The sequence below is a fragment of the Otolemur garnettii genome, unplaced genomic scaffold, assembly GCF_000181295.1.
Source record: "Otolemur garnettii isolate 467f Iridium unplaced genomic scaffold, OtoGar3 scaffold00065, whole genome shotgun sequence".
Lineage (NCBI taxonomy): Eukaryota > Metazoa > Chordata > Mammalia > Primates > Galagidae > Otolemur > Otolemur garnettii.
This window is the reverse complement of record NW_003852460.1, coordinates 7,503,301-7,513,673: the sequence shown is the minus strand read 5'-3', so window position 1 is coordinate 7,513,673 and position 10,373 is coordinate 7,503,301. Positions and strand designations below refer to the sequence as shown.

The following is a 10,373-nucleotide window of genomic DNA, read 5'->3' as shown; positions in this document are numbered from 1 at the left end:
AGACACCTTCAGGATGGTGAGGGGGGCATGATTCATTCACCCCTTCCAGCTAATACTCCAAACACCAGGCTGGGCTCCCCAGAAATGGAGATGACCAGGTGGCATTGACTGTAACAGGACCCCACTGGTGGCCACCAACAAAGGGCTGAGGGCCACAGAAGCAGGGAGTTTCAAAGAAAGGGATGCTCAGAGCAAAAGCACAAGCAGAAAGAAACTGCCTGTTCCAAAATTTTGCCTCAAACCTATAGAGACACTTCCTCCCCTCACTTCCTCCCTAGCCCCTCCCTGCCCCCAGTACCCTCCTTCCTACAGTCTGGCTTATAGACAGACTGATCTAGGGTGTGACCATGTGTGTCCTGGAGCCATACAGCTATTCCCCCATTTAGAAACCCAGCCTATAGGCCCAGTGAGCGTGGCCGTGGGTAATGCTACAGACTCAGATTCTCACACCCCCACCCTGGGAGCTGAGAGTAGGACCTTGAGGTCTCTATGTTGCTGGCACCAAGGCCAAGGATTTAGAATTTCCCCAGCGCCTCCTTCCCATAATAATGGTAACAACAACCTTGGATAGGGCTCAAGGTGTGTCAGGAGCCACTGTAACTACTTCACACATATTAAGTCAGTAGAGCTCCTGACACTAGGAATTAAGTGCTGTCAACCTCAGGCCCACATCACAAATGAGTAAACTGAGGCAAAGGTGAGATTAAGTCATACAGTGAGTGGGGTAACTGGGCCAAGCCGAGGCCCTGAGGACCTCCCTCCACACTAGCTCACAGGCCTCTGTCATCTCAGGACCTGGGAGCTACTGGCTTCCATTGAGAGGGCATGGTGGCCACCATGCTTCTCCCAAATTATGCCAGAGAGCTTCATTAAAGGCACCTGGGTTACCCTCTGACTTCCCTAGCAGGAAAGGCTCATGTACCCACCAAAAACACTGCTGTATGAGTTTTCTAGGGCTGCCATCACACATACCACTAACTGGGCGGCTGAGATAACAGAAATGTGTCGTCTCATAGTTCAGGACACCAGAAGTCTGAGATCTATGTGTCGGCAGTGCTGGTCCCATCTGAGGGCCCTGAGGGAATGATCTTTTCCAGGCCTTTCTGCTTGGCTTGCAGTTGGCCACCTTCTCTCTACATCTCATGTGGTCTTCCCTCTGTATCTGTTTGTGTTTAAATGTCATCTTCTTATAAGGACATTGTGTCCCTCAAGTCATACTGGATTAGGGCCCACCAGAATGACCCCATTTCAACTTGATAACCTCTATAAAGACCCTATCTCCCAACAAGGTTACATTCTGAAATACTGGGGGTTAGGACTTCAACATAAGAATTGGGGGGGACATAATTCAACTCATAAGAGCTGCTAAAGACCGTGCTGGTGGGAAATACCACTCTATGTTCCTCAATCTCCTGGGACCTCCTCAGGCTGGCTTTCCCTTGACTGTTATTCTGAGGTTTTTCTCCACAACAACCTATTTTCTGCTTACCTAAGGTACACTCTCTCTTGGATAAAAATAATTCAAGTAGACACTCATGACAAGCAACTTTGTGAAGGTTAAATGCAGGAAGGAATCAAAACCAGCTTTGATGTGTTGTTCCTGGTGTCCTTAGACTGGCCACGCCAAAGAGAACAAGGCCACATGGCCCAGGTAAGGACGGACAATTCACTCAATTTGCACATTTGGGGGAAAGGGGTGCAAATACAAGGCATGACTCAGCTAGGAGGGAAATAGCCCATCTGTCATCCTGGTGGTTAGAGCTGCTATCTGCTAAGCACAAAGCCCTCTTAACCCAATCAGCGCCTCCAAGGCCTGCAGTGGAGGAAAAAAATAACTCACATTTAGCCAAATAAACCCAGGAAAACAGGCCATCGGGAAGCCTTGTGTAACTGCTGGGCAGGCAGCGGTGGCCACAGAGATGAGCCACAGGCCACAACACACAGGGCAAGAGGGTGGCTTTCCCAGAGAGAACACAGAACACAGACTGGCACAGGGACAGTCCTCATCAACTGCCAATGATGGGACACAGGCAAACAATGTCCTGAAAGGAAAATACCCATACCACAGCCTCATCTCTGGTACGGGTCATGGGCCTGACCCCAGGCTTTCAGGACTCTCCTAGGAGGACAGACAGTCCTAACATGTCACTCCCCCCAAAAAGAGCACCAATGGCTGTCCTTTTTTTTTTTTTTTTTGGCCAGGGCTGGGTTTGAACCCGCCACCTCCGGCATATGCGGCCAGCGCCCTACTCCTTTGAGCCACAGGTGCCACCCTTTTTTTGTTGTTGTTCTTGAGCCAGAGTTCCACTTTGTTCCCCAGACTAGAATGATGTGCTCACAGCAACGTCAAACTCCTGGGCTCAAGCGATCCTTCTGCCTCAGCCTCCCAAGTAGCTGGGACTACAGGCACTTGCCACAATGCCCAGCTAATTTTTCTATTTTTAGTAAAGACAGGGTCTCACTCTTGCTTAGGCTGGTCTCAACCTCCTGAGCTCAAGGGATCCTCCTGCCTTGGCCTCCCAGAGTGCCAGGATTAGAGGTGTGAGCCACAGTGCCCAACCTGTACCAATGGCTTTCCATCACAGTGAGAATAATCTGGGGTAGCCCCACGCCTGCCAAGTTCCTGCATAGCCTTCCCCTGCCTCTTCTCTGACCACATGTTCTCTGGACTACTCTTCCTTTGACTCACTGCTGTGGCTCAGCCCTACCTCAGGGCCTTTGCACCAGCCATTCCGTCATCCATAGCCACTCGTATTCACACATTGCTCTCTCGCTTCATTCATGAATCTGCTCCAGTGCCAGCTGCTCAGAGGCCTTCTTGACCTCCCTCTCTAACTGGCCTTTTTCAGTCTAGCACTATCCATCCTTTGCCTCCTACTATATTTCACTCAATAGCATAACCTATTAAACAGTTATCTCTTCTTTCCTCAACTTGAATGACAGTTTCATGAGGATATGAACCAAGATGCCTTTGCAGTTCTCACAATATTGATAGTCCTTTCTTAAGATACTAAGCTGCACTTATTTTTTCATTCAACAAATATTTGATGAGCACCTACTATGTGCTATGTACTGTTTACAATACTAAATAAGACAAACACAGCTCCTGCCCTCCCAGAACCTAGAGTGGAAAAAAGAAAATTCTGTATGAGCATCAAGAAACCTCAGTTGTTCTGCAGAGCTGTCACTATCAGTCATGTGACCTTGAGCAGTCACTTGATTTGTCTGGACATCTCTTCCCCATATGCAAAATATAAAGGTGGCTTTGACTTTGAAGCTCATTCCCAACATATAAATGCTAGAGTTTTTACATTCTTATAATACCGTTATCACTTGATGACAAAAGGTTGACTAATCCCCATGTCCATCAATGGAAGACTGGTTAAATAACTGTACTGTGGGTGTACTTGTCACGGCATTCTACCTAGGGCAACATAGTGAGACTCTGTCTCAAAAAAAAAAGAAAAGAAATTGGGTATACTGAGTGCTCCCATTTTATCTCTAAAAGCGGTATTTATGAGAAAACAATAAATTACTGCTACACGAAACAACATGGACAAAACTCAAAATCATGCTGAGTGAAAGAAGCCAGATATGAAACTGTACATACTGTATGATTCTATCTATATGAGGTTTAAGAACAGTCAAAAATTGTGCTAACAGAAATCAGAATGGTGGTTGCCTCTTACCAGGGAGTTTGGCTAAAGTAGGGCAAGATGAGACCCTTTAAGGGTATTGGTAACATTCTCTGTCTTGATTTGTCAAAAACAATCAAATTAAGACCCATGTATTTTATTCTGTGTAAATTATATTCCAATAAATGTAAAAAAGAGGAAGGAAATGATATATAAATGGGGACATATTTACACAGATAATTTCTGAAAGAATATATAATAAAGGTGTCAGTGGTTGCCTTTGGAAAGTGGATTAGAAGACCAGGAATGGAAAGGAGACCCTACTGATGGTAGAAGAGATGAGCCTTCACTATTAAGCTCCTTGTTCTGATAAAACTGGCAGGTAGACCTAATGGGTAGAGGCAATGGAGAAGGCCAAGATGTCAGGTTAAAAGGTTCCCCTGGGCCTCACCCCCCAGACCCACCAAATCAGAATGCCCACATGCCCAAGAGTCTACATTTCTTTTCCTTTTAAAAGACCTTTAGTTATGAACATTTTCAATTACACACAATGTTAGACAGAAGAATCCAGCAAGTAACAGCAATCAGATTCAATGATTCAGCAATTGTCCACATTTGGCCATATCTGCCTCATTTCTTTCCCTCTCTTCATTTAACTGAGCCATTTAAAAGTGAACTTTCTCCCATGAGTGTACAGTGAAATTTCCCAGAGGCTACAGGACACATGATACTGCAACAGATTGAATGTTGAACCAAGTATGACAGTACAAGAATTCATCTGTCTTTTGTTCAGCCATAGATTAAAGACATATCAAAAATGTTTCAAAAAAAGAATTTGTTGCTACCATGATGCCTCATCTCTAAATATTTCAGCATGCATCTCCAAAAACTAAAAGTCTTCTACATTAGCTATCTATCTATTGCTACATAACAAATTACCCCAAAATATAGCAGCAGGAAACAAATGTCTTATCTCACTGTGTCTGTGTCAGGAATTTAGGAGTGGCTTAGTTGGGTACCTCCACTCTAGGTCTCTCATAAGGCTGTAACCATCTCAAGACTCAATGGAAGGGGGGTCTGCAAGAGCTCTGCTTCCAAGCTTACTTCCACCATTGATGGGTTCCTCAGGGGTTGTTGGACCTCAGGACCTCGCCACACCAGACAGACCTTTCTGTAAGGCTGCTCACTATATGGTAGCTCCCTTCTTCTATGCTCATGATCCAAGAAAAAAACATACCCAAAGCAGAGGCCCAAATCCCTTTTTCCCCTCATCTCATCACTGCTGCTGTACGGTACCCATCAGAAGCGAAACACTAGGTCCAAGCCCAAACTCACAGGGAGAGAATTACACAAAGTTGTAGCTGCCAGGATAAAGATCACTGCGTCCATTTGAGGGGCTGCTAACCACACCACAGATTCTCACATCTCATCAAGGCAACAATGGTCTTCTTGTATCATCTAATACCCCATCACATCAAAATGTTTCCAAATATCCCTAAAGTCTCTATTAATACCTTTGTTCAGGCCAGGATCTAATTAAGGTCCATAAACTATATTTGGCTATTCTGTCTTTCGAGCTTTATTTGATGGAGAATACTGCACCTCCCTTTTTTTTTTAGAGATGGGGTCTCACACTGGCACAGGCTGGTCTTGAACCTCTGAGTTCAGGGCAATCCACCAGCCTCAGCCTCCCAGAGTGCTAGGATTACAGGCATGAGCCACCATGCCTGGCCTTTTTTTTTTTTTTTTTTTTTGAGACAGTCTCACTTTGTTGCTCTGGGGTTGGATGCCAGGGCATCATCACAGCTCACAGCAACCCCAAACTCCTAGGTTCAAGTGATCCTCTTGCCTCAGCCTCCCAAGTAGCTGGGACTATAGGCGCTCACCATGACACCCAACTAGTTTTCCTATTTTTTTTAGTAGAGACAGAGTCTTACTCTTGCTCAGGCTGCTCTCGAACTCCTGAGCTCAAGCAATCCACCCTTCTCAGCCTCCCAGAAAGCTAGGATTACAGGCATGAGCTACCGTGCCCAGCTTTCTGTACCTCCCTTTTTAAAATTTTCTTTCCTGATAACTGACTTGTTGGAGAGACAAGGCCAGATCACTCACTGAGAATGCCAACCCATGCTGAGGCACACAGGAGTTTGAGAGTCCTTCCCTGGGACGGCTGGGTAGGGATAAAGGACAGCATGAGAACAGCTGCTTCCAGTTCTTTCTCACTGAAAGTGAAGCCTTCCCCAGGAGGGCTTTCCTAAGCCCTCCCAGGACCAATTTTGAAGGGGCCAGGAAGGGGAAGATGGTGAGAAGGAGAGAGACAGGGAGGGAGGGAAAGCACTGATGGCAAAGGAATATGGGGAGGAACATACCAAGGTCCCAGGCCTGGGGAACAAGGAAATGTTTTCTAGCCATTCTAAACATCCCACCTACCCATACACACACCATAAACCTGTCCCGCACCTTGCAACACCACTGCCACAACCAGTTCACGTCTCTCAGGAGTTTCCCAGTTTGCACACCCTCTTACATCCATCTGGTCCTCCCAAAAAGCCAAGGAAGCAGGACCAACAAGCACAGTCGGCCTCATGTGACAGATCTGGCAACATCTCTGAGAGATGAAGTGATGCAGCCACAGTTACTCTCCCCAGTGTCGCAGCCAGATCTTTACGTGCAAGTACTGAAACTTAGAGCGTGTGACCATCACTGCCCTGAGAGAGTGGCCCTGTCTCGGTCCTGCAGGCAGTTTGTGTATGCCTCCTTCTAGCTGCATGGTCATTGCCACCATCTTGCCCTCATCACATTAGGTGCCTCAGCCAGACATTATCTCATTTCATCCTCACATCACCTCTGAGTAGACACTGTTATTCCCACTCTTACAGACAAGGAAATGGACTCTCAGCTGCCAGGTCTATCCCAGGACCAAAGATAGTAAAACATACAGTGATATTGTCCGGGTCTGCTCAGCACCAATCCCAGCAGGTTTCAGCACATGTTCATCTAGTGGTTTTTTTCCCCCTCTTTCTCTGACACTCTTTTCTGCCAAGCCAGCTTCCCAGCTACACACAGCATATAAACAGCACCCTACCCTTGATGACGGAGGCTATTTTGGGAAACCCACAGTATGCAAAGGCCTTCACACTGGATTTTCCAATATATATGACACTGTGAAAGGGGATCAGATTTCTGATCAAGAGCTCGGGATCAAACAAATCACAGCAAAATGAATTTTAGAATGTTGGAGCCAGAAGAACATTTAGAGACCATCTAAATCAGGTTCTCAAACAGGCACAATGGAGCCCTCGGGGGATATTTGGTAATGTCTGGCACCACTTTTGGTTGCTAAAACTGGTAGAGGGGAGGGATTTGCTACTAGCATTCAGTGGGTGGAAGCCAGAGATTCTGATAAACATGCTACAGTAACACACAGGACAGCCCACAGCAAAGAATTATCTGGTCCCAAAAGCCAATAGGCTGAGGTTGAGAAACCCTGCCCTAAATCCCTTTGTTACTTTGAGGATGAGAAAGCTGAGGCCCAAAGACACACAGTAACTTGCCCAAGGATACACAGTTACAAAGGCAGAAGGGGAATTCATGTCTCTATTATATCTGCCTCTATCATCTGCTTTGGTCTGTCTAGGTTAGGACTGGAAAAGAAGGGAGGGTGGGGTCCTGGGGAATCTTAATTCTTGTAACCAATTTGAATCAAAGGAAGAAAATTACAATAAATTACTGAACTACTACAGCAACAACACACCAGGGTATTTCAAATTCTGAAAGAAATGCCTTCTTCAATAATCAATGAAAATAGCATTGCTTTAGATTCTCCAAAAGTTGCTGGTAGGTCAAATTAATCATGATGTGAGCTCCAATAAGGTTTACTGACACCAGAGGGGGCCAGTTTTACAAGAAAGAATGCCACACTCTCCTCCTAAGGATGCCACACATATCCTGGGTACAGTTTCCTTTTAACCTAGAGAAAGGAATATAAACTAGGAGGCTCCAAGTTGGAAATCAAAAAATCCCCCCCCACTGTCATGCAAGAACTGAAGAGTCACCTGACCCCACTCCATCTGCTGCTGAGTCACCCAGTCCCTTCATTGAGCAACCTAATTAGTCAGCAAGGGAATTAAAAAGAATGCTAGGAATTCTTAGGTTTTGGTATTATTTCCACCCCCAGCCCCTTCTAAAGATCATTTTGTCCTTAGAGCCAGTAGGTGTCTCTTACACTCATATGTTATCTTTGGAGGCTGCAATTTATTTTATTGGATACTGTTATTCTAAAATCTATTTAAAACGCCTGAAATTAAAAAAAAAAAAAAAAGAAATACATTTCTGATGTATGTCCTGTAAGTGCTGGAACCTTGCAAAATAATGCAAAACGATTTAGGTTGCACATCTAGTTCTTAAATAGCTAACCAAGAAGTTTCCCTTCCTCAGCACGCTTTTCCTTTGAAAGAAATGAGGCTACCTACTGGCAAATCACCATGATCAGTAAACAGGTTATCATTTGAGAAGCACAATGACAATGGGAACGGTCCATAGGTACCTCTTAAGAGCCTCCTCTCTGCCCTTAGAATGCATGCAGTACAGTCACTCTAGATTTATTTTTTCCCTCCTGAACAAGATGCTCCTGGCTGCTTTCGCGGGGTGGGCATGCAGAGACCCAAGTCACGCGTGCGCCTGCATCAGGCCACCCCCTGCCGGGGGCATGCGGTCCGCCTCAGCAGTAGCACAGCTGTGGACAGCAGGCACTGCGGCAGCCCAAGGACCCGCTTTCAGTTTCTAGGGGGCTGCCAGGCTGCAGGCCCGCGGACCGGGGGCACCAGGGACGGCATGCAGGCGTCCCGTGCCCCTTACCTGCAGTGCTGCATCGCGCCGCCCGGCCGCCCACCTGGACAACATCCTAGAGCATCTTTTCTTCAGCGGGGCCCCACGCTGCCACGTGACGCCTCGGGGCGAGGCGGGAGGTCGGTGCGGGGTCCGGGGAAAGACCCTGGAAGTCCCGGGCGGCGAGGAACGAGTGATGCTCGACGTGTGCAGCTCGCCTGGCTTTCCCCGAAGAATTACGACAAAGAAACAGCCCACAGGAGAAAACCAAATTATTACTGGCTCCGAGCGCCTAATAGGATTTTAAAAGAACAAGCAATAAGGGGATTAGAGTGAAAGGGAAAAAAAAGTAGCGTTTTATTTTAAAACCAGTATTTATCAAATGCAGTGGAGAAATAAATCTACTTTGTGCAAATCAAAATGACGCTCAAGATATAGAATGCATGGACATACTTTGCATACACATTCAATGCTTCAATCGTATATCAAATATATCAAATACTTTAATTCAAAACAGTTGATTATGGAATATTATACTAATTGCACTTATGAATTATACTTTAATTACTCTCGATAGCCGCATTCCAATATCAATTTGTATTTGCCAAAGAAAAAATGGTGCCGCCACATATTTCTACTATTTACTTGAATATTTGCTGATTTAAACTAAAGCACTATTGTGTTTTTCAATTGCCGCATAACACACAAAAAAGCATTGCATGAGCATGATTGTAGTTGTGTCTGTGTTTTCTTAAACCTTCTGACAAGGCATTTAATCTCTCAGACATCAAAGAATTAATTCACAATAACTATTTCACATTTTCTAATTTTTATCACATTCTGAAGAAGTGAGTCATTTACTATCACAGAAAATATGCACAGTGTCAACATTTCGCATTCACAACTGAAACAGCCTTGCCTAGAAAGCCTTTAGAAAATTCCAACTGTGATAATTTCATAAATTTGAAATAGCATATTTCAAACTTAAATAGTGCACATGTAAACTTTTCTTTGGCCAAACCACATAAACGTCTTGGAAATGTAAAAGGACAAAAGCAGAAATTGTTTCTATTTGTATTCTAGTTTCAAACAGATTATTTTTCACAGAAGTTAAAAATCACAATTTTAACATTCCCTTTACTCACACCCCTGAAAGAGATGTGAAACAGATTGTTTTACAGACAGGCTGGAGTTAAGTTTACTTGCTATTTACTCCAGCAGCTTTCCTGTCCTATATTTAACCCTGGCCCTTGTACCACCGTTCCCTCCAGATTAACCAAATTTCTGTTCAGAAGGTTCATCTCTAATTTGAGGATAAATACAGCCCTTGCCTCTCACAACAATCTTGTATTTTCGACAGCAGTTTTTAAAAATCAACAAAGTGGCAATGTGGTTTTCTAGGTCACTGCTCTAGAGTTTGTTTTTCAGAGTGATAAGCAACTTACCTTTCGCTTTCAGATCCTGACATATAAAGTTAAAATGTTACCAAAATCCCCTGCTCCTTGGGGTTGAGGGTCCAAGCGAGGCGGAAGCTGACAAGCTCATTTTCCTGCCACGGGCAATGTCGATTTCAGCCTCAGGCACCGGGAGGGTCGGGTAGGCAGGCTGGAAGCATCACGTGCTCCGCCCAGCCGCTCAGTCCTGTCCCGCCTGCCGGGTCACCTCTTGGCTTCGGAGGCCCACAGTGCCAATGTCGTTGGCCTCCTACCCTCAGTGCATTCGTGTCCAGAGAGAATTCAGCGTCCCGGGACAGGGCCCCACCCTCAAAGGCTGGGCTACTGGGACTACTGTGAATGGAGTTCCCAGAATCTGTGGGAGGTGGGGAGGAGCATATAAAATGCCCTCCTGCGGTCTAAAGAGCAAGGTAGCAGGTACAAACAGCCAGGCTCCGAGTTCTAGCTTGGCTGAGCCAAC

The 10,373-nt window shown here is 45.5% G+C and overlaps 1 protein-coding gene across 1 annotated transcript in view; it reads right to left on the bottom strand.

Moving 5' to 3' along the window:
* CLCN4 (chloride voltage-gated channel 4) overlaps window positions 1–10,126 on the bottom strand; it is a 79,745-nt gene extending 69,619 nt beyond the window's left edge. The window contains exons 1-2 of the mRNA XM_003793043.3: window positions 9,905–10,126; window positions 8,490–8,751 (exon numbers count right to left, since the gene is read on the bottom strand). The gene's annotated coding sequence lies outside the window, so the exon portion shown is untranslated. The remainder of the gene's footprint in view (window positions 1–8,489; window positions 8,752–9,904) is intronic.
* Between the last annotated feature and the right edge of the window lie 247 nt (window positions 10,127–10,373).